The sequence below is a fragment of the Heliangelus exortis genome, chromosome 9 (genome assembly GCF_036169615.1).
Source record: "Heliangelus exortis chromosome 9, bHelExo1.hap1, whole genome shotgun sequence".
NCBI lineage: Eukaryota > Metazoa > Chordata > Aves > Apodiformes > Trochilidae > Heliangelus > Heliangelus exortis.
Genome location: NC_092430.1, coordinates 19,812,417 through 19,835,965, shown reverse-complemented (window position 1 = coordinate 19,835,965; position 23,549 = coordinate 19,812,417). Strand labels below are relative to the sequence as shown.

The window sequence follows — 23,549 nt, the reverse complement described above, 5'->3', positions numbered from 1 at the left end:
TACCCTATTTGGCATTCACACCTCCTATTTTCTCTTGGTCCAACCAGTAAAAACAGTGACCCTGCAAAACACATTCTCAGTCACACAGGGGACACTATCACCTTCTTTAGATCACCAGTGACCACTTCCGACAGCAGAGATTTCTGTGTGTATTTTCCAGAGCACATAGATACATAACATTGTTCAATATATTGGGATATTATTTGTTGATGGTTAACTGCTTGACAGCACAGACTGGTAATAAATTACTCTCCTACTTTTGCATTTAAATCTAGATTATGACTCAGTTTCTTAGAAGCTTAGAACTGCACTAAGAAAAAAAAAAAAAGAGTGCCCTTTTTTTGATAGTTTTACTGAGTTGCATTCACTCCTTAAAAAAAGAAAAATAAAATCAAACAAGCAAATCACCCCAAAAAAAATCAATTCCCAATGCATCATAAGCATGAACAGTCTTTCACTACCAAATCCTACAGATGTATGAGGAGGAAAAATAAAATCCTTCTGCAATTTGGGAATCCTCCTACAACTGACCCACAGGAAGCTCCTCACTGCTGGGACACTTCTGCAGATACAGCCCCCAGTTCAATATATGCCCACAACCTAAAGAAGAAGTGTAATTAATGGCATACTTAATTCTACCATGCCCTTTCAACAAGCCTAAGAGAGAAAATTCTAAAAGACTGAATGTTGTTACGCAACTACCTCCTTGTAAAAACATATTCAAAAAACTCTCCCATAATTTGATTTCCACTGTTCATTTCATTTGCCTTGCTTCTACCCATCATCCCACCACTTTTCTTCCTAACTCTGGGATTTATTAACTTGAGTAAAAGTGATTTCAGTATTTCTACTAAAGCAACCCTCAGCAGATGTCTAGCATCTATATTTATACAATTCTAGAACTGGTAATAAACATGACTTTTGTACTGCCACACTACGTTTTTTAATGAGACATCATTTCTTGTCTCTGTTTACAAGAATCACGTTGGCCACAACCGAATCCTTATCCCATATTATTACACCACAGAACAAGAGTTTGGAAAGCAGAATGGAAACTTCCCCTTATATGTGAAGGAATGCTTAATGGCTTAGGATTGGTGCTGTTCTCACCATGCCTGAGGACAGCAAGGCTACTCAGTCATATGCAGGAAGGTACCTAAGGGGAGGGAGATGCCTGGGAAGGCAAGAGGTGTAAACACCCAGACTTTGGAGCCTGTTTCCATCCAGATCCCAACTCAGCGACTTTCATGGGACATTTGTCCAAGACTGAGTGCGTGGATGAAGCATGGATGGTGATGTCGGATGTCTGGGCAGGCAGCCAGCTTCCTATGGAAGTGATTTCAATATTGTTAAGTTCAGTCTAACTGTATTTATCATATGATTACTTATGTAAGGCGCCAGCAGCTTGCAAAGGTAGCCTCTGTTTTTTTAATCTAATAAAATAGGTCTTGAAAATACAAAGACATAGATTGAGGTGAACAGAAATCTCATTGAAATTTCCTGCCTTCCTCTAAAGCCACTTATTCCAGAAAGGAACAGATGTTAGGCAAGAAAAAATTCCACCTCTGCTCAACTGAGCCTTGGACAGCCCATGATGTAAAGCAGAGTATTTTTTCACCTGCAAATTTACAGTTGTTCCATACCCACAATTACAACCCAAACATAAAGCCTTGTCCCTTCTACTCGTAATAGGTTCTCACTGCCCCAGGGCTTTCCATAAACATCCACAAAACCTGCTTGCTTTTTTCCCTTTGAGATCATTCTTTACAGAAAACTTCACCCATCCTACCAAAAAGCCAAACAAATTGGAAGAGAGTTATGCCACGGGTTACTGGAATGATCATCCTTCATGGACAAGATAACATTAATACTTACATGCGTGGGTTTCATCTCTCTGCATCCTTTCACCTACAGCTTTGTTTTCTCACTGAAGCTGTGTGTTTTTTCACACAACCAAGCCCCACCACATGAACAGAATGCTGATAGATCCCTGTCCCACAGGCAAGAGGCAATGCCACAGCACGTGGCAGTATTCTGTAACATGCTCATGATCATAAAATAGTTGATTGATAACAACCAGAAAGAGGATGCTAGTGAAGTTCCTATTATGTTAAAGCAGAGCACTGAACTTAATGCATTCACGTCGGAGAGTTCAGAAATTAATACTCTCCATGAAAGGCTTTGGAGGAGAAGAGAAAGAAACAGAATTAATGTAACTCCTCCCCTTCCTCTATGCTCTTTTGGCCCTGCTCTCCTCCCCCACTCTGCAAAACGGAAATATGCATTCGCAATGCCCCAGTTCAGATTTCAGACTCTGGCAGAGGGTTTCCAAGGTCTTTGCTGTCCTTTCTGATCATCCCTCTCTCCTAAATAACAGCTCAGAAGTTCAGTGACAAACAACAGGAGAAGGACAGCAGGAAAGGCTCTGTCCTTCAGCAGGGCCTTCAGGATTCACTGTATGCCTGAAAGACTATACAGACCATAACCAAACTCCCTTTCTGTTCACTGCAGCCTCACAACTTTTCCACTGAAATATCTAATTTCCCCAAACTTAGATCTTCTCGCAAAGCTTTTTCCCTGTTGCAACCACATTTTCCATTGGGATCATAACCCTAAGAAATCACATAAACAACTGAATTTCTTTGAGGGCCATGTTCTCCCTCACAGCTTCCTTTGCCATCCCAACCCAACACCTCCCACTAGGAAAGGCCTCTGATGAGTGAAGAGCTTTGGACAACCCCACACACAGGAGACGCTGATATTCTCCCTTTAAAACATCAGGGAACAAAAAAATATTTTCCTGTTCAGGCAATCATTGCCAAGATCAGGCCCAAAACAAAGACCCAGACAAAAGCAAACCTGAAAAGAGCAGGACTCAATCTCCAAACTGGTTTTTACCCTTGGTAAACTCAAGCTGAAACAAGCCTTATTTTGGCAGATTCTAACATAAATTGCCACCTCTAGTTAAGCTCATTTTCAATCACTTGCAGTTACTTTGGTGTTGCCAATGTTCATGCATGGAGTGGCTCACACATATATTTACTGGGTAATTCTTCTGGTAAGTAAGCATCTCTGTAAGTAAGTAAATGATCTCTATATAGTGGAAACATCTTTTAAGTGTCAACAAACAGGATCTTGCAGGATTTCACATGATGAAAACAGGACGCCAGATCTTGTGCTTTTAAAATATTTCTTGGCTAAATAAGGTTTTAAGAAAAATAGGCAGTGAATATAGCCTAGAAACCTGAACCACCTCAAAACAGTCACACAGAGGAAGCACAGAACAGCAAGCATTTCAAAAACTGTCCAGTTTGGTTTGCAATTGATTTTGCCAACCCACATTTTGACTTAGCACATTTTAGGGCCAGTGTTATGCAGTAGAAAAAAAATAAAACCAACTTGTAATTTTTAGCAATTCATAACCACCCAGACACACTCTTAAGAGCAGGCCCAAGGCTGTTTGCAGAGATCTAACTCTGCTTTCTCCACGTATACATAATGCAAAGCAATGTGATAAATATGTAACCATGAAGTCACACACTGTATTGCAAATAGGATACAGCACTCTCCAGTGACCCAGGAGAATGCAGGCTACACCATGTTCTGTGATTCTTTCCCCCTACCCCCATTTAATTTTCATAATGGTCCAGCACTCACTTTGCAGACTTTTTACACCATCTTCTCTCTAAGGTATGTAAATAATTTAGTCACTAGTAATGCATTATGCAATTTATTTTCAGCCAACAGCACAGCCCTCATTAGGTGCAATTCAAGGGAAGAAGCAGTTAATTATGGTAATGCATCTGCAGTCCTAGGTGAGCAATTTCACTGTTATTCTGCTATCCTACTTAATATGCATATCCTGTACAAGAGCAGTTAAATGGCAACTTTCAAAACTGACATCCCAAGCCCTGAAGTCTATAACGAGCTCTGAACTTGGGCTTTAAGGCAGAGCTACAGTAAACACAGCTTCTGGGAAGCAAAGGAGTCGATTACACAAAACAACTTGCAAGATCAGGGTTTAAGGTAATCTACTGAATAGACCTCTCTAAGATCCTAGAAATAATTCTATGCTATTGTATTGCACTATTTGTGGAATGGTATGTGATCATATAATTAGAGATCATATAGCACATTCACACAAAGAATATTTTAGGGCTTGCCAGGAAGGGGAGCAGGGGAAGGTGGTGGTGAGCTCTTCTGTAAAAGAAAATTACATTATCTTAAAATTCAGAGCTAATCTCAACAACTCAGAAATGCTACCAAAGAGCTTTTCTTTCACTAACTTCAGAGTAGTACTTTTCAGGTCTGATTTCTGCCCAAGGAAGAATTACTTCCAAACAAAACAAGCTGAGGTTTTCAAGTCATGACGGTTTTAAAAGCCTGAAAGTAGTTAGGAAAATAATCTGAAATATGTGTCAGTATGAAAAAAAAAAAAAAAAAATAGCAATTTATAAACTGCAAGTCTATGACTGCAACAACAGGGAGCAAAGACAGCATTTGATTCAGAACCAATGGTGCAAGAAGCACTCTGGACAACTACAAGAAAAATACCACGGGTTTGGTAGCTAAATCTGAGAGGAGAAATGGAGGGGCAGGTCTGAGCCAGATGCAGGAGGATGGCAGTTTCCTGGAAAAGCACTGGGATCAAGCACAGATCAGTGAACCCCTGTGCTCAGGGGAAGGCTCCAGCCCCTTCTCCTGTTGGTTTGGAGGCTGTCTGGACTCTCCCTCCTTTGGGGCAGCCTGAGCAGAAACAGCAGCAACAACCTGACCCAGAACCTGCTTCCTTGGGCCTCCTGGTACATGCCTTTCAGCAGCCTTGAGAGAAGAGTCCTTGATCTTAGTGCTCTCCTCCACTGCACCCTTCTCTGTGTCTTCAGTGCCTCCACCCTTCTGTGGCCTGTCTGCAGACTACAGAAAGGAATTGCTAAATGATGCAGCTTGCATAACTTCCAAGAGCATACAGCTACCAAAGGGTCAGCCCTCTGCCAAACCCCTGCCCTCTCAAATGAAGTACATGAGCGAAAGAAAAAAAAAATAAAGAAAAAAAAATAAATCACTGAAGCTCCACTTGCTCTGGAGAACACGCAGCCAACTCAGCCAGATTTGTATGCGGGGTGCTGGACTTGGCTATAAACCAAGCCTAGAAATCTGCAAACCCCCCTCAATTAAAAGCTTAAAGTCATAAAATCTTTAGATAGACACTGCTTGAATGATAGAAGGCACTAAATTTTCACAAGAGCGTCCTGAAGGTCTCAGTGAAACACAGATCCAAGATGCATGCATACAAACATTGAGACAGTTTTAATTTTAACCTTACGTGCTTTGATATAGCTGCAGGACTAAAACATCAGTGGTCTCCAGCTTGTTTGTGACTGACTTCATACCCTAGAATGTGGTTTGCCAAAACTCAAATAAACAACACATTGCAAATATTTAAGACTTCCAGGCAAAGGATACTTCTGTAAATTACAACATCTAAACAGGCAACAAAGTATTTCAGACACTGAAAGGAATGACTGGCTAAAAAAATGCAGTCCTCATCATCTTAAATGCTCCATTTTTCTCTTCTCCTGAAATATGCATGGCACTCAAATTATAACTGAACAAATGTACAGATCCCTAGCTATTTAAAATGAAAAAAAAAAATACTGAAAATATTAAATTTAAATCTTTTTGCTCAACCCAAGACTAGAAAACTATCAGCCCTGAAAATGAGTTTTGCAGAGCCTTAATGCATCTTAAAATGGCTTACTTGCTAAACATGACAAGCAAATTCCAAAATAAAGGGAAACCCTTTCCCTCAACACACATGCTAATATTTTTCTTTCCTGAAGGTTGGATCATTTCCAGAGAACCTGAATTGACTTCAATGGAGCAGTAATGTATTTCTTACAAAGAACATGTAGACTGCCTCAGAATACAAGAAAATGGTTCAACTAAGAAAGGGCTTCACTCAGCTCTTCTAAAAATAGCCCAGGATCCCACTTAAAAGTGATTTTTTTTTTTTTTTAATTAGGGCTTGACTACACCAACAGCTGTATCTGCTGGTATATAGATACATATGACACTGAATAGGAATGGGAGACTTTTTTTTTGTGAAATCACTCAAAAAAATGCAAATGCACTGTAAATACACACTTTTAACTTCAAGCCATGCTACCTACCTATCTAGCAAGTATACTACATACATTCTTGTAAACTTTAAGGGATTTATTAACATGCTCACGGGATTTTCTTTGTAAATTAATCAGAAGATACCTCCCAGTGTAGAGTATGATGAAAATAAAAAAAGTCACAATATAAAAGCAGGACTTACAACAGCAAAACCCGAATGTGTACAACTGTTTCATCTAAGAAATGATTTCCCAAAAATTAAAACACTCCCTAAAATTTCATTTTCCAGCATGTGAAAAACACTCAAACATGAAAACAAGTCAATGGAACAGAAAGCATGTGCTCATCAGCACCACAAGCACAATGGTGCTGGCCAGGACTGGGATGTGCTTAAGGAAACATCTATACTGCTGGGGAAAACTCTCACCAGAAAGCAATATCCTGCATTAGGACTGCACATCTTGCATAGGCATTTCTTACAAGACCTGCAAAGCTCTATCAGCCCCAGGCATTTTTCTGAGAGGAAAAATACCACTGGTTCTTAGTAAAGGGCATAAAAAAATATTTTCATTCGAGTTGGTAAATTTTGTTTTTTTTTTTTTTTACTATAGATTTATAAACAAGAATCATTCAGGAAGTTCTTAAGGAAGATGTGCTCAAGTAAAACTGTAAGCACATGACAAAGACCTTGTCACCACTTAAGTCTGCTTTACATATGGACAAATCCAAGCAGCCCAGGCAGGATGAGTAATGCAGTCATGACAAACACAAAGGCCGGTGTCTGCCTTCACCCTAAGCTGGCCCACTGCAGTCTGCTAAGATTTTGTCTGACAGCAAAGGTGATGAAAGAAGTTCATGACCCACCCTGACCTATTACAGACAGGTTCATGCCTATGGATAAGCTATAGTTTAGCACCACTTCATGGTAACAACACAGGCGTTCTGAGTCACGCTGTAAAGTGGTTCAGCCAAACCAGTTGGGCTTAGTACCCACACACACACACACACAAGGTCTTAATGCACACCTTCCAGAGATGATATTTCTAAGACCAGTAGCAGAGGACAGAAACTTTCTTGCCCGACAGAGAAGTTCCCAGAGGTGTCCACCTGTAGCTTTCAGAGCAGGGTCAGCTTGGGGGTCCCACCACCCCACTCCCATCCCCACAGCTTGCATAGGTGGGCTCTGACACCCAGCCCTCAAGTGGTTCCACAAAAAAAGTTCAGCTTTTTCCCCATCCCCAAATTGCTGCTGGGGTCAAGAAAAAGTGCATGAATGGTCAAAACTCATGTAAGATTTCATTTTCAAATTATTAAGGACACAAATGTGCTGAACTTTACGAACCAAGCACCCTGATATCAACATTATTCTTGTCATGCATGAGCACTATCACCAAACATTTCCAATGTGAAGAGCATTGTTTTGTCCAACATAAAAGAAAAACTACAAGACACACACAAAACCTATGAACACAAAAGGAGAACTTGCCTAAATTAAGAACTCCAAATAAGCAGAGACTGGAAAATAAAACATAAGCCACTTTTCACTGCTACCCTGCCTTTCCCAGATGCCAGGGAACCAAACTGGTCTGAAAAAAACTCCTGGTAAGTATTAAATCACTGGTGCATGGGTAAATTTGTTAATCCATTTGCTAAGGTCACACAGTGGCAGAAATAGCAGATAATCCTGACACCAGCTTTCTGTCCTAATCATTATGTGGACAGAAAATCTTCAGTGATGTAAACTAAAAATAAACTAAACGCAGTTATCTGTTACATACAGGAATATTAGGTCAACCCAGAAAAGCAAAACTGTGGGTGTGGGTAGCGAGCTGTGTCTCCGGGGATTCACTGCAGATCTTGACAAGTCCATGAAAATTTAATGAGGGACTTCATAACCAGGAAGTAATTCCATAATTCCCTCTATTCAAGCAGGCCCTATGAAGGGACCGTGTAGACAAACAGCAGAAGTGCTGAGACAAAACATCTGAAAAGCTTGAACAGGAACCCACAGGATATATTCCATTAGTGTACAGCACCCACATTAGGACACCTAAAGCTTGGCATTTGTTCTGTATTGAAAGTACAGTAGTATTTTACAGGCTGCCTGTATGCCACCAAAACTGGGAAGCCTGATAACATCAGAGGGCAGGCACAGAGCTGACACTGCCGACACAGCCTAGAGAGCTACAACAATTTCTACCAGCTTTAGTGCAATTACACAATAAAGTCTCCTGGTAATACCCACTATGGAGCACTGACAGTTAAAGAGCAATTTGGTGAACGCTTTTGTATGACTATAAAATACATGTCAGGCACCAGTTTCTGAGGAGGAAATAGCAAGACTATGAGCTGACAAAAAGATAAAACCTCATTCTGTGAATTAAAAATACCGAACCAGACAATGAGCTACATTGGCAATATTAAGATGTACTAAAAACAACGTAACAAAATCACTGTAGACAGGAAGTTCTGTTCTTCCTTAGGCAAAACTCACAGCTACTTCAATGGGATTCTTCCCCAGATAAGGCTGCCTGACTATAACCACAACCAACACAGGCCAAGCCTGCTCCTACAGCCAGTCTCTCTTGCATCCATCTTAGTTACACTATGCTTATCCCAGTCACAGGAATGTATAATTTAGAGGTGATCCATAAAACTGACTTCAGCAGAGCTGAGGTTCATTATTATCATCTCAAGTGCCAACAGTTTTGCAGTAAGGGACTTATATTGGAAAGACTTTCAAACAAAATCTTTCACTGACTTTCTAAGAAGCACATCTTGCATTCCCTTGGTCCCAAGCACATCTGTTTCAGAGACAAAAGACAATCCTGCTATCCAGAGATGTCACAGGGCAACAAGGTACGGGAGACTTTATGATGCATTTTCTCTCCCATTTATTTTCTCAGGTTCTGGACAAGAAGACACCAAAGAAGGGTGTTTAAATACCAAGCAACAGACTCTTTCATATATTACACATTTTCTAGACGTGAACTCTCTAAAGCCAATCTTTCAACTCCAAAGTCACAATTCTGCAAACTCATCTGTGCAGCACAGGACAAAGGCGCCTGAGCGCACGTACCAGCTCGAGGTCTCAGAGCAGTGTTTGTTCACCCAGAACAATGGGGCATGTGACTTGTCAACACCCCTCACAATAAAAACAATAAGATAAGGCTGCCACTGATTTCACCATGACCGACTTTGTTTTTGCTAATTTTAAGTCACAGTCAATAAAAACTTCAAATCCCTTATTTTAAAAAGCTCGCAGTTCACCACTATCTTTTACAGCTAAGGCCAAGATTATTTTTATTAAACACAGGCCCTGCCAAAATCCATCCTCTCTGTTTCCTCACCTGCATGTCTGTCCCAGCTACCCCTCTGCACACCTCCACCCAGCTCACTGATGAAAAATGAGATTTCCTCAGTAGTCAGGCAGGTTTCACTCTGCCACGGAGCATGGCTGCACCATCCAAACCCAGGATCAAGTTCCATATGTACACCCAACTAAAGTTAGGAGGAAGAGGAAGAAAGCAGAGCAAACCCAGAGAACAGCAATAAAACCTCACCCATTTGGCTTAAGTAACTGAAAAAAAAAAAGGATAGGAAGAACGTAAAAGAAAGTCCTCAATGACAAAATGACGAAAGTCCAAGTGGGGAAAAAAAAAAATAACAGAAGTGGGGGGCAAAGGAGTGTGGTGAAAATCAATCAAAGCCTCAGGAAGGCATAATAATAAAATTATGCAAACTGTCAAGACTGAGTCAAGAAACGCCCCAGTAGAGTACATTGATTTGCCACATTCACACTCCAGCATGAAGAAGGAAGAAGAGGGAAGTAGAGGAGACAGCATGGCCATACTGACTATTGGACCAGGGCTCATTTTAGAAAGAAAAAAAAAAAACGAACAGAATCTTACAAGTGTTTTAATTACACAGAGGGAGGCTTTGGGGGTGTTACTGTAATCACACAGAACAGCAGTAGGCCCAACAGCACCAGACTAATACAATGGGCACACGGAAGTACATTACAGTTCCAAACTTTCACCATTTAGAGTAACATTAATGCAAATGAAAGCTGACTAATCTGATCTCTGAAATGTCGTTTTAAAAACAGTGTGTTTCTTTCTTTTCACCTTGAAAAAAACAAAAAAAAACAACCAAAACCTTTTCTCAAGTAGGTAGTTACAAGCCACAGGAAAAGTGAGAGGCACATAATGCACGCAAATAAGATTTACATATTCTAACACTGTCAACAGGGCTTTCCAGAGCTCCTTAGTGATGTCCAACATACACAAACCTTGCTGCAGGCAGTCTTGGCAATTTAAAGCAATACTGAATCTCAGCCTACGCAATGGCCATACTCATAGCTGGAGTCTGATGCTGCATCTCACATACCCTTCAAATCTCTCCTCTGAGGTCATCCATAGCACCACAAAGCAAGTCACAACACATCAAAAGTGTTTTCCCTGGCTACCTCTGAAAGTTTCCATCCTTTCATCTTTCATATATACATTATTTTTTTAATTCTTCTTAGCAGTTCCATCAATACACACAGGATTCTCTCCAAGTCCCATTTTGTGCCCCAGCACATACAAGCAACCAGCACCTAACACGGGACCATGGCTGTGGTGAGCCCAGGCATTGGGTCAGTGAGAGGAGGCTGACAGGAATATTCACTTGGGTGTTTCCACCACCATCCCACAGAACCACACAAAAAGGAGAGGGTTCATTTTTAAGACACAGTCAATGCCGACCTATTATACCAGAAAGGAATATATCTGGGAGGGCTGTGGTGCCCAGACATCCCAACAGAATGGCTGAACAATGGTCAAGAAGTTGTTTTGACTGTCCTTAACAGACTCTTAGACCTTAATTTCTCATATTTAGCATGTACTTTATGTATAGTAAGAAAGAATCTTACAAAGGGCCTTGGTGAAATAGAAATAAATAATCCATATCAAAATAACCTTGAACGTGTAGACAGCAGAGGAACCAACTAACACAGACTTTGCCAACAGTAAAATAAACACATTGATATTTCTAATGTAATCAACAGCCATTCAGAATTTGCCCTAGAAGACAGTCTGAGAAATACAAAGCATTTTTCTTACAACTCAAACAATTGTGACAAATATTTACTATAACAGTGAAAGCTGTCAAAAAAAAAAAAAAAAAAAAAAAGGCTGGTTTCTATTAATCAGCTACATTTAGACATCCGCTCGTGCTATCAGATTAAGCTCACCAAAACTGCTTAGTAGGCTGTTTCATTGTATTTTTGTGTAAGTTTTATCACAATTCAACATCTTGAAGTTTCATACTCCTGACTTTTTCATCTTACGCATTGCTGTAAGTTCACACCCTGAACAAGGCACACACCAGATTGTGAAATTCAGTTGTGCACTTGAAACAAAGTGAAACCCAGGTACCACATCTGCATCCTCCACCTCATACACAAGTATGGACCCCACTTCCCTGAACCCCAGATCTGCTGCATTAGTTGCAAGGAACAGATAATCCATTGGCACATAAGGGATGTTTCTATCACAATTTCTTAACGTGAATATTAATAGATGGTTCAACAACACTGTTCTTCATTTTCCTTCATGCACATTTGTGCTAACTTTGCTTTAAAAGTAAATTTTAAAATATTACATCTGAAAGAATGTAACCCCAAAGTACGTTACAGATTCACAATTATCATCTTGGCAAAAATCTGTACTCTTACAGAGCAGTTCCTAATTAAAACTTACCACTAAGTGTCTGGATTTAGGAATGTTTGTGTTAATATCCAGGCAAAAATTTCTGCACTAGAGAAGAATGTTGACATCCGTACAAAAATTAGCTGTGATTCATTGTTTAACAGTTGTCTTCCCTTTACAGAACACTGCAGACTGAAGGACATGTTGCCAAAATGAAAGCACCAATACTTCCTTTAACCTAATATAGGACAAATAAATACACTCCAACAGCTACTAAGTCTTGCACGTCCTACTTTTTTGACCCAGATCTCTTGTTATTTCCCCCATAGGTCTATGCAATATCAAAACTATTTTTTCCCCCACAAATTCACACTTGGCCTAAAAGAGGAAAGGTTCTCAGCATTTCTGGGAGCTGAACAGACCTGGAAGCACAGGGAACATCAGCCTGCAGAATCATCTCTCTTAATATCTAATGGTATTTTAAGGTAAAATTTTCAGCCACACTTAACACTCTCCCAACTGCTGAAACTAATGCTGAAAATGCTCATTTGTTCCAACAGGACTGTAAGTTATACCAATATCAATGATAAATTAAAAATGAGATCTTTTTATTACTATTTTTACAAGGCAAAAATGTCTTTTCAGAAGTCATGCTGACACTCAAGCATTCATCAGTCTGTCCAAAAAAACCACAAAATAACTATAAAATTTGTTATTTCTCTCCTCAGCTAGCCTGGACAACTCCTTCCAGGAAATCAAACTGTCCCTTCTTTGCTCAGTACTTTTAGGGAACCAGCAGCAGACTAAAATTCACCTCTCCTGTGCTCGAAATCAGTGGAACTCCCACCAATAGGTCACCCATGTGAAGAGCCTGAACTTTTAACACTGTTAATGTCATATGGATACAACTTTACAGATAAGTTATAAACAGGACTCTAAACCTTGACAATTTCTGTGGTTTTGGCACTGGGCACAGTATTTGGCACTAAATATTCATGAACAGTAAATATCTGACCCTTAACTCACAACCTTGGGAAAATGCTCCACGAACAGGCCATACAGAAATCTCTTCTATATGCTCTGGAGTCACTGCCAGCAGGCACGTAGCTGAGTACAGAACAGGAAAGTTTCCAGAGTCACTTTCAGAGTCCTAATTCATAAAAATCTACCACTGGCCTGACGTCAGTGAGCTTTGATGGAGCCCTGCATGCAGCTGGGGAAGTGACTGATTCATGCCCAAAGCCAGCAAGGGGTTAAAAGGAGCACTAGCATTAGCTGCAGAGACAGCTGCCTGTCTGCCTTGCCAGGTTGGCAAAATTATTGTCCCATGGGGGGGAAGGGAAGGCCTAGCACTCACACCACACCAGCTAAAATTTCTAGTAACTCACCTAGATCTGAAATAACACCCAGAATGTCTGCCTGTGAGACATGGTTGTAGAGTGTCTCTAATACATGTTTACAGCGAAGAGTGACTGAACTGAATCTTAGATCATAAGAAAGAAGAAAAATAAATAAAATTTAAAAAAAACTCACACCACAACTGTTTTTTCTCTGGATGATTCTGATTTTTTACTGCTCGACATTACCAATAAACACGATTGCTCCTTTGCAACATGGAGACTGAAGAGTTATGACAAGAAACACAAGTCAGAGTACACAACATAGCCTTTTACCAATACTGCTCCCAGAAAGAGACAGAAACTGCACCCTCATGGGAGTTTGCAAAAGCCAACAAGCCACACACAAGACTTGATTTTTAGAAATGCTATGCAGACACAGAAATTGCCAACTTTACACGCAACTGTGGGGACTCAGCATCTTTGAAAACATGACTATTAATATCCTACTTTACAGATGCGGGGACCAGTTTATACTCTTAAGAAAAGTCAGGTCTGCACCAAGAAAAACCACAACACAAATTGGGGACCCACATTCCACTCCCAGCACCCAGTGCTGTGCATCTCTCCCAGAGCTGTGCAGCGCACATGCGGGCACTGAACCAGCTCAAGCGCTACCAGTTGACATCCAGTTTGCTTGTATTACTGATCCTAAAAAAAGGACCTCTTTGTCTGACAGCATGCCTACGTGTGTTGCTTCTGGTATTCAAGGTAACTTGCTTAGAAGACCTGAGTATCTCTACAAATCTCCAGAATTTCACCATGGACACTTATATCCAAAGAGGACTCTCCGGAAGACATCACACACATCAACTGAGACAATTCTGTAAAACTCCCTTCTCATCACTCCAGAGGTTCTTTCAGTAGGTTTTTCAGAAAGCTACAACAGTTCACCAAGTATTTTTACTACTATTACTACAGATAAGAAAATAAGTTTCCGAAATCCTTCTAGCAACCAGCCCATCCAAGAAAGCAAGTGAAGAGAGTAACCTACAGCATCTGCGATCTCCCTCCTTGGCTCGCCAAGCCAGCCAGACCCTAAGCACCCAGCTCGTGTGTGCCTTCTCCCCTGTGGCTACACATCCTCCAGCTTGGAAAGACCCCTTTTTTCTTAGCAAGGAAAAAAAAAATTTAAGGCTTCTTAGCAACACAAAAAGCAGTCTAAAGGATGACATGTAGAACTGTATGGTAAACTACTGAATAATCAATTTTTCAGAGGGTAAGCTGAGTTATGATTCTATAGATCCTTCAGAACCAAAGGAAACCTCAACTTCCAACTCAAGTACAGCCATCCAGAGAATTTATATAAACAATTTCAGCTTTGTTTTCATTATGAGAGGGAAGAAAATGGCCTTCTCATCTTGGATTAGTTACCACAGGGCAGAACTCTGACAAGAAGTTCAGATTTCACACAAACTGGAAGTGATTTCTAGACCAGGCCTCTGTACTTGTTCACTCAACCCATCAACTCTCAGGAAGTGACAACTACACTGCCTCATCTTCACTACTTTTTACCTCAAGTTAGCTAATTCAATTTTGTAAAATTGAAAGAAAGCCAGCATATTCCCCTACAATTTCATGTGAAAAAGATATTTATTATTTCTCATTTCATTGTCGTACTTTATGTCAGAGGAAACCAATTATGAGATTAATAAAAAGGTCTCCATCTACTCTGCCTGGGATCTCCGGATAAACCTTTTCCTATTTAAGTCACTCTCTTCAATAAGCTATTTCACAGAAATTAAGATCATCTAGCTTCATGCTGCAGTGCTTAGAGAACTGCATGTATATGGGACAAGGGTAGCTAAATTAATAGCAGGAACATAGGAGATGTTTCTTCACCACCTGTTAATTTCAGATATAACCTTAATGCTGCAATGCAACTCAGAAGCACTGAAAAGAGCATATTCTCACAGTAGTCACTTTTTTGCAAGAGCTGAACACATATAATTACAGAGTGTGAGCACACACTTTCACTTCTCCTCCAACCTGCAGCTACTTGTAGGAGCTGATGTTTAGGCCTTTAAACATACAGACATTATTACACCCTGGATTCTGTGTGTGTACCCATGCACAAGCACTCTTATCATAGTCAGGATACACACCAGTACCACAAATATCAGTATCAACATGAATTAGAGTAAAAAAAGAGTTGTACTTCAGTAGCACAGTATTGACACAACACAGCCCTGCAGGACATTCTGTCCTTGCCCCCCTCTCTGAAGACATGGGACCACTTTAACACCTCCCTGTCCAGGTTCAGAAGGAGAAGAGCTGGCAGCAGGTTTGTGTCTGTCTCTTCTCCACTTGCCACAAGTGTCCTCTCCAGAAAGGTGTCTCAGGCACCACAATCCTGAGCAGCTATGGGTCCATGGAAAAGGGACAGGAAAACTAAGCCAAAACCGGGTGGGTGGCCACCTCTGGGGTATCCAGAAGATAAGAGGAATGAGATCAGTGAAGGAAAGTTGTCACGCCTGTCACTGCCTCAGCTTTCCCCAAAACACTTAATAGTGCTGGGATGCCAAAAAAGTATCATTGTCAGGAAAGATTCACATCCTGTTGCCCACTGCTAATACAAAACACACTCAGCTTCTGCAAGCAACCTCACAGACATCTGCAAAGCTTATTCGACTGAACTAGACCACTGATGTTCACAAAGTTGTGTGTTTTTGCAGGACTTCCTGACTTCTGCACAATTACATCCTTGTGCGACGTGGACCTTTGGTGCCACTACAAAATTTATAACAGCAGACACATTCTGACTCAAATGAGAAGTCCATGTAAATTAAATTTGAGAACCAAAATCAAGTTAGGCAAAATAACTCAGTTTGCTTTACATTATTCAGATCTGTTGTAACTAAAAAAAAATATTACCTGGAAGAAACACTATAAGCAATTCTGACCATTTCCCCTGATCCATCAAGAGTCTCTTTCTGCTTAGGGCCGTAGCATTTTTTAGGATCAAACTCTTTCATGATGGGGAAAATTACTCTGAAGTACTTAGCACTTATACCAAGCCTTACAACTTCAAAGCATTATACAAACATCAATAATTACCATATATAGTGTGTAAAACTGAAAGAAGCATTCGTATTTAAAAACTCACAGGAAAAAGAAATTGTAACTACCTGTTTGAAGAGGAAAAAAGCTGAGGCAACAGACTCTCCTGTAATTACTGCATTTCTAATGCTACACATATCTATTATTCTCTACACATTTAAAACAAACAAAAAATCAAACTCTGGAAAAAAACAAAAATAGAAGACCAAAAGCCAAAACCCAACTGGTTTTACACATTTAAATTTTATTTCCTTCCCCTTTCCTGGTGGAGTGAGAACTAAGTCTTTTCCAGGTGTTCTCAATAACAGCTCGGGAGGCATGCCACCAAGTTCCCAAGGCACGGTACAACACGAACCCTGTTCTCATGGAGACAAATCCACCTTCCCCTAAGAAAACTTTTAAAAGTGATAGTGTGCAGGCACAGGCCATCTTAGGTAAATCATGTGACACATTGTATTCCATTAGAACTTAACCAGAAGCAAAATAAAATTTAAAAAAAAAAAAAACAAAAAAAAACACTACAAGGAACCACAGTTTGCTGTGACCACTTACAGAACACCACGTGCACCCTTGGGCACCAGCACCGTAACAGCACAGCCCTTTCTTTCCACAAGGACTCATAAAAGAGTTTGCAGGATCAGTCCTTATTTGAAATATATTCTGAAAAGACAGTTAACATACCTAAGTCCAAAGGAAGGCCCCAAATCCAGCCTGACCCTCAGCTTATGCCTTCAGACTGCTCAGGGCAAGACAAAGGCCCAGAACTGCCAAGCACACCCAAAAATTCAGGTACAACTTACACCCCAAACAGCAATATTGCAAATGGTTCCCTCGCACACAAAGAGCACAAACCACAGACCTGAAAAAGACCCAAATCTACTGACCACCAACACCAAACCACCTTGTTAATACACTCAACGTGCTCCTTTATTTTAGCAACATAGGACAGGAGAGTAAAAGAAGCCCAGAAATGGTTTGATGTTTGTTTTGTTTTTTTTTTTTTACACAACAAAGACTTGGTTCTCCTGGTCATGCCTCTGATACTTTTAATAATGAAGAAGGAATATGTTTTGTGACCCCCTGCATAAATCAGACAGGAATTTGATTTACACAGACAGGAAAACGAGGAAGTGGAGCACACCGGAGAGTAGTAAAAACTTCACCAGCAAACTTCACTTTCCTACACAGCGACCTACAAACCAAACTTTCTTCCAGACTCACGTGTCATCCATCTGCAGCAACAAGCCTCTGCCATTAAGCACATATAAAGTTTGCTGTTGGAGGGATAAAGCAAAAGACAGGCGAGGGGAAAAGACTTTTATTCTCTCGAGCTGCCTTAAAAGGAAATTCGGTGATGAAAGATTAAATTCACCTGGAACAACACGATCAGTTTAACCCTTTCGGGGGTACAACAATAATAACAAGGCACATGTCGTGCTAGTGCAAGATCCATGTCCTCTACCAAGAAAATACAGACATTGCATCAACCGTGTGAGCCCCTCTGGAAGGTGCAATGCACACTTTGCACCAGATTTTGGACAGGCACAGGCCCACGAAGAGACAACCTCTATGAAGTACAAAAAATAAAAAGCAAAACCAAAACCACTTGATTTTTTTTTTTCCCCCCCCCAAACTGGGCCTGCCCTCTGCCACCGCGGGGTATTTCACATTCCACCATGAACTTTGCAGGAAACTGATAAACAATAACTTAGCTGCTTCGACCAGAGAGGGGGGGGGTGGGTGGGCACACGTTGGGCAGGGACAGAGCCCCCCAGGAAAGGCCTGGAACGGGCCGGGGGAGGGTGGGGGGGGGGGGAACTCCACCGAGCAGGGGAGAGGTGGCCCACCCAGTCCAGTCCGGTTCGGCCCAGTCCTCCCCTCACCCCGCTTCCCCTCCCCCCATAAGTAAATATACGGGGAGGGGGAGGGGAAGGCCCTTCTCCACACAAATCGGGCTTAAAATAGGCCGCTCGCCATGGCTCCCGTGTGCCATTCGCTTACCCCCCCCCCCCCCCGCCCCCAACCCCCTTAAATCCTTTTCCAAAAAAATGAAGCCGAGTGGGGGAGGGAAGGGCAGCGGCGTGGAGAGGGGGAGGGGAAGGAGGGTGCCGTTTGATTAAAAAAAAAAAAACATATTACTCACACCTCTCCCCCCCGAAAAAAAAAAGACCCACGGGGGAGCGTGTGTCCCCGCACCCCACAAAGCATTAATTAAAACCGGGGGGTGGGGGGAGGCCGTGGCAGGCGTTAAGCAAGCGCCCATCCCCCACACACACACCTCCAACCGCCACAGAGACAAACACGGCGCCATCCCCCCCCTCACCCCTCCTGGACCGGCCCGGTTCGGTCCCGGTCCCTTCCCGCCCGCCCGGCCCGCGGGGCTCGGCGGGGAGCGCCCCGGTCCTTACCTCCGAGCGGCAGCGGAGCGGTGCTCCCCCCTTCCTGAGGAGAAATTCACCCTCGTTTGTCTCCTCCGTGTTTTTATACAGCCATATATATATACATACACATCTCTGTGTCCCTCTGTGTGTGTGTACACACGTATTTGTATCGATAATATTATTATTATATATATATATATTTTTTTTAGCTGAAGTGTCCACACCAAGAGGAGGAGAGGGAAAAAAAAAAAAAAAAAGGGGAAAAAAAAAAAAAACACCACACACCACCACACACACACACGGGAGGAGGAAGAAAAAAAAATACCCAGCGAGTAGTGCTGTGATATTCAATTATATCCCGAGCCAGGGGCTGGGGGAGGGGGAGGGTGGGGAGAGAGAGAAGGGGGGGGTAGAGATTAAGTCCCGAGGAAGGAGGAGGGGAGGAAAAAAAAAAAAAAAAAAAAAAAGTAATATCTGTGTGTGTGTGTGATTTAGATTGAGGAGGAATTGAGGCAGAATGTAGAAGCTGTTACTAAGGGAAGGAGCCAAGCGGCGGGGAGCAGCCAGCGGCCCTCAGACACTCGGCGCGGGGAGCGGGTGGCCAGCCGCACGGAAATGGGCGCCGGGGAGAGCGCCGCCGCGCTGAGGGAAGGCAGGGAAGGGAAAGGAAGGGAAGGGAAAGGAAGGAGCCGGGAGGCGAGGCCAGGCGAGGAGGAGCGCGGCCGGCTCGCTGCGGCCGCCCGGCACAACAAACCCGCCGCCCTGGCAGCGTGGGGCTCGGCGGTTGGGGCGGGGGGACCCCCTCCTCCCTCTCTCCCTTTCTTCTTTTCTCCTTCCCCCCCTCCGCGCTCTCCGGGCAGGCGGAGCGCCGGCCGGGCCTGCGTGAGGGAAGGCGGGCGGCGGAGAGGCCGCCCGGGGCCCTGACAGGAAGGAGAGGCCGCCCGGGCCTGGCGGCGGGAGCGGGGCCCAAGCAGCCGCCCCCGGGGCCTGCGCCCGCGTCTCCGGGAGCGGAGGGTCGGGTCCTGAGGGAGGCGGGGTGTGGGGAAGGGCCGCCGGACACGGTAGGCCCCGGGCGGCGTGGCGTGGCGTGGCCATGGCCCGGGAAGTTTTTCTAGGAAAGGCATTAATTAATCTTGGCTGCCAAAAGCGTTTGGGTAAATGGAGGATTTACCGTGGTGGTTTTACTTCTTTTCTGCAGCGCCTCGCAAGAGTACCTGGCACCGGGGATCCGGCCCTGCAAGGGGTTCGGCGCAGCGCGGTGCTCACACCTGGGTCCATTACTACCCTGTAGTTGTGTTTAATAAAAATAATCACCTTGTAGCCTGCCTGGGTGCTGATCATTTTTAGAGGTGAAACGCTATGTCATTTATACCCTAGGTTTGTGTTTTGTTTTTTTTTAAAAGCAGCCTGTGTTAATCAAAACCACATGCATCACTAGGCCGGCCTTTCCATCTTTAAATGTTTCTGCAGTAGCATTTCACACTCTTGGGCATTGGTCCAGTGCTCTCATGTCCAGACATTGGCACCCATGCACAGATCTGATGATAACATCAGGTGTCATTGCTGCTCTGCCAAGGGTTCCATACACAGGTGTAAACCCAGGTTCTGGTTTTCTCCACAGCACCATGCTTTTGCAGAACCTTGCTTTTTCTGAGGCTGGCAAAATGGAGAGATGAGCCATGAATGTAGCTCTTCTTTATCTTTTTTCTTTTTTTTTTTGTTTTTGTTTTGTGATCAGAGCTCAGTGTTGCTGGAGAATTCTGCTAGTCCTAAAGCTGCAGTTTAGGGGATTAAGGGTAGATTTTATTTTCATCCTGGGACATAGCATAGACAGATTCCACCTACCTGAGAGTCATCTCACAAGCAGATGGGACCCCCCAACTCCCCAAAGCCCTGATGAAAGCAGATGGGAAGATGTCTGGGTGTAGGATCACCTCACAGTGCTCATTTTTTTAAGGGTTACACCCATGTGCTTTTCCTCCTTTTATGAAGAATAATATCAAAATACTTGCAGAAAACAGATTTTTTTTTTTCTCATTGCAAAACCATTTAATTCTGAGCAAGCACTGGGTTTTCGTGTGCTTGAAGAGGCATGAATTATATGAGGAAAGCAAAAGTCCCTCTGGAAAGCCGGGGACCATATTTGAACAGCAAGTGGTTGGCAACTATGACATTATTTCTGTAATTATTTTGATGGCCCAAGTTGCAGCTTTTCTTTCCTCAGTAATGGTGTGTATTATCAGCTTTAGGTATGTACAGAGGCAATAATTTTTGAAGACCACAGCTAGTCCAGTTCCAAACTGATCACTTTGCTGAGAGTTGGAAGATTTAGAAGACGTAAAAAACACGGCAAGGGATTGACCTTAAACCTAACCCTAACCTTCCTGCTTTATAATCTCAGATCTGTCCATGCTTCTTCTAAAGGAGTTTAGTACTCCTTTACTTGTATCAGAGTACGTGGCACTCTGATTTATTTCCCAGGTAAAAGAAGATAATAACAGCAGGTGGGGGAGAGGCAGTACCCTAGGGGAAGAGAAAAGGAGATAAGGGAGATTGGGAGGCACCAGGGGCCTGAAAAAGTGTATGGGAGGAGCTGTCCCATGAAATAGCACTTGGCTGGTGTGAGAACCAGAGGAAGGAGATCCCCACAAAGATGCCTTATTTGCCCCACAGGAGCTATGAACACCATCTTCCCATCCATCTGCTGAGCAGTGACAAGATGCTGAACTGATCTGGCTGAGGGCTTCCATGGTCTGGTGTTCTCCAAATGTTCAGCAGTGACTCCAGGGCGTCAGGATTTAGTTTTTAACACAGTGATGTACAAGACTGATCACCCCAGTCTACATTCTGCAGTGGAGAATCTACAAATTGCATTCTGGCAGATTCATGCATTAGTAATGTTACCCCATCCATTTTGTTCTGATTTCTGTCTCTTCACAAAGGCGAACACCTCAAAGGACTGCGCAGAGGTGTTGATTTCCACGAGGAGCTTCAGCCTTTGTTGTTTCATTGCCCAAATAGGCAGCAGGACTCAGAGTTACTGGGGCAGGAGGGAAGTTCTCACTTTCAGAGGTTTCCAAGAACGGATGTTGGGAAACACAGGGCAGTTGAGCAGGTTATGGTTTACAGTGGGTTGTTCAGTGAATTGGCTTTGCCTTGAGCTGGGAGAGGCACTTCTAAGCAGTAACTGTTAGGTTTCCTTTCCCAAACTCTCCTGCTAGCAAGAAAGACAGGACCAAACCCTAACTTTGGGCTGCAGAACTGGACCTCTCTGAGGTCTTGGTTCTTCCATGTGTTTGAATAGAAGTGTGCTTCAAAGTGCTTCAGTACTAACACTGCTCCTCACATTCTGTGGCTTTGCCATCACAACTACTGGAAAGTCTTCTCACGGCCCTATTTGTAAGACACATCCTTAAAATAGCTGAAATTACTTGTAACAGTGAGTGCTTGGCCTACTAAGCACATATAAGCAAATATTTGCAATAACTGGACCAGTGTTTGCACAGCACCAAGCACACTGCCCAGGTTCCATAAATAATAATACTTGGCACTCACAGAGTGGTTTCCATTTTCAAAGCACTTTAGTCATAACCCTTGACACCTATACGGCCTTTTACATCTTTACAAGAATTAATTAATCCTCACAATGTCCTGTGAGATAGGTATGCACTGCAGTAATAACAACAACTAATAAATCATGCATTCTACTCAAAAATCACTTCAGGGATTAAAATGAATCTGCAACACTTGTTTTTTTATTATTAACATTTTCCAGCAAATAATAAAGGCCATGGTATTTTGTTAAATCTCTAATAATATTTGTCCATAAATCTTTTGCAGATTGGGGTGAAACTGAAGGCCCAGTTGAGGTATCAGGATGTTGGTAGGAACTGAACAACTGACTTCAGAAAAGCAAGTTCAAAGCCTGGTCCACCATGCAGCCCAGGTACCAGCATGAAACCTGCCAGGCACAGCAGTGCATAAATAAATACCAGCAAACCAGGAAGGCCCTTTGTTCATTTTTAGCTCTTGTTTATGGAAAGACTCCCCCAGTTATGGCATGCATTATGGGATCCCATCCTATACAAACACAGCACCAAGAAAATGTGAGCACTTACTGGGTGAGAAGTGCCAGTGACTCAGCACCACGTTGCTCAATGGGGAGGGCAGGGACAAGTCTGGCCAATACCAGGGCAAACCCTTTCCCTCCTAAAAATTACCATAGTGCCTTTGATATGCAGGCAAGCCCCAGTTAAACCTGATATTTAAACGAGTGAGACTTAAAACCCCATTGACTTAAACAGAAGCACCAGCAGGCTCCCACCACAGCAGGAGAATGAGGAGCTAAGGAGGGACAGATGCTGGAGTCAGGGTCCCCACACGAACTGACCCATTCCCCACAAAGGTGCTTCTTTCAGTTTGTGTCCCCAAGTGCATTAATGTAGATGAGAAAGGCACCTTTAGTCCTAAGAATACTGCCATGCTAGAGAAAAAAAACTGGGAAAGAGCAGAGATAGGTACATCCACATCCCAGCAGTTTCCTCATGAATTCCCCATAGCTTCCCCATGTCTGTACACACTAAATCTGAAGCACTGAGCAGGTAAGGCCAGGAGTCTTCACATAATTAACATATAATTAACATACCTGTGGCAATACCTTTTATTTTTATCAGTATACATGCACAGATACCTTGTAGATCTCCATAAGGCAGAGAGGATTTGATCCCAAAGCAATCATCTCATTGATACACTTACCCAGATCGATCTTGGATGCTTCTACTTCCCAGAATAAACACCAAGAGCAGAGGAGCAACGTGACCAGGTGTATAGTCCCTCATTCATAGTCAGTTGATGAACTGTGTGATCCAAAGCCATGAATTGGCTCTTTCAGAAATTCC

General features: G+C 42.7%; 1 protein-coding gene across 2 annotated transcripts in view; it reads right to left on the bottom strand.

Annotated features, from left to right (window-relative positions):
• TBL1XR1 (TBL1X/Y related 1) overlaps positions 1 to 19,612 on the bottom strand; it is a 104,234-nt gene extending 84,622 nt beyond the window's left edge. The window contains exon 1 of one of the 2 annotated variants that reach the window (XM_071752635.1): positions 18,679 to 19,612. The gene's annotated coding sequence lies outside the window, so the exon portion shown is untranslated. The remainder of the gene's footprint in view (positions 1 to 18,678) is intronic. The other variant, XM_071752636.1, reaches the window with a different exon arrangement.
• Positions 19,613 to 23,549: the final 3,937 nt, after the last annotated feature.